Raw genomic sequence first — 1,102 nt, 5'->3', positions numbered from 1 at the left:
CACACTCCATTTTTTTTCTTCGCAGCCGGGGATGTGCCACCGAAGAGACAATCGTCAACGCAATGTATTGGTCTGGAGAGTCGACTCGAATTGTAGCCTTGACAGCGACTGTAGGGAACGTTGATGAGGTGGCAAGGTTTCTAGGAGGCGGACTCAGAGACAGGTGCACGATTTATCAGAGTCAAAGCAGACCACAGAGAATCAGCGAGAACCTGGTCATCACTGGAGCAGCATACCCCATACGAAGAAATGAGCAGGGAGCTGGCAAAGTCAACTACCGGAATGAACAGCCACATTTGACATATGAAAATCTTTCTGAAGCATTGAAACATGAAATACCATTCGACTTGCAAGGCATTTTGCAACGTCGGTACGATGCAGGCCAAGACAATACCGCCGCAGCCCTCCGATGGTTGAGAATGAGGCAGAGGGCAGAACACCTGGGCAGACACGGAGTCATCACAAGCATTTCGCAAAAGATGGCTTTCCCTCCAGTCACTTACATACCGTCTTACGTCAAAAGGCACATCGAAGCTGGGCAAACGCAGTGGGTGACACAGCTTCTTGAAGACCACCCTGAAATAGATCGACAATTCGCCACAGCCGTCGAACGAACGTCAAGTCAACCCTGTCAACGGGCCGACGCTGTCGCGGAGACATGGCGACGAGAGACGAACGCCATGAGAAACATCACTGACCCCTACTCTTCGCCCGCTGGGAACGCAGTCGACAGAAGAGATGACCTGAACCAGTTTGAAAACGACCTGACGACAAATCTCGTTTTCGATGCTATGGCCAGCAGAAAGCCGTGTCTAGTTTTCTGTGGCACGCGACAGCTGTGCGTAGTCATCTGCAGCCATCTAACCCGTGCATGCAAAGCGATGTCAAGGTGAGTTGCGAACCCATATTTACGAAACATACACAGACCTTACCTAATCACAGTGCACATACACAATTCATGTACATCTCTACTCATTTTCAGTCATTTTCAGTCTTGCCGTCTTTCCAGAAATATTTTCAGGCAATCAATCGACTTTTGGGCCGGTCCGTCTCGTTCCAGTCATTTTTATTCATACTCATACAGTCACATGCGGTCATTTTC

Source organism: Frankliniella occidentalis, unplaced genomic scaffold (assembly GCF_000697945.3).
Source record: "Frankliniella occidentalis isolate FOCC.00 unplaced genomic scaffold, Focc_3.1 Scaffold574, whole genome shotgun sequence".
NCBI lineage: Eukaryota > Metazoa > Arthropoda > Insecta > Thysanoptera > Thripidae > Frankliniella > Frankliniella occidentalis.
This window is presented reverse-complemented; position numbering follows the sequence as displayed.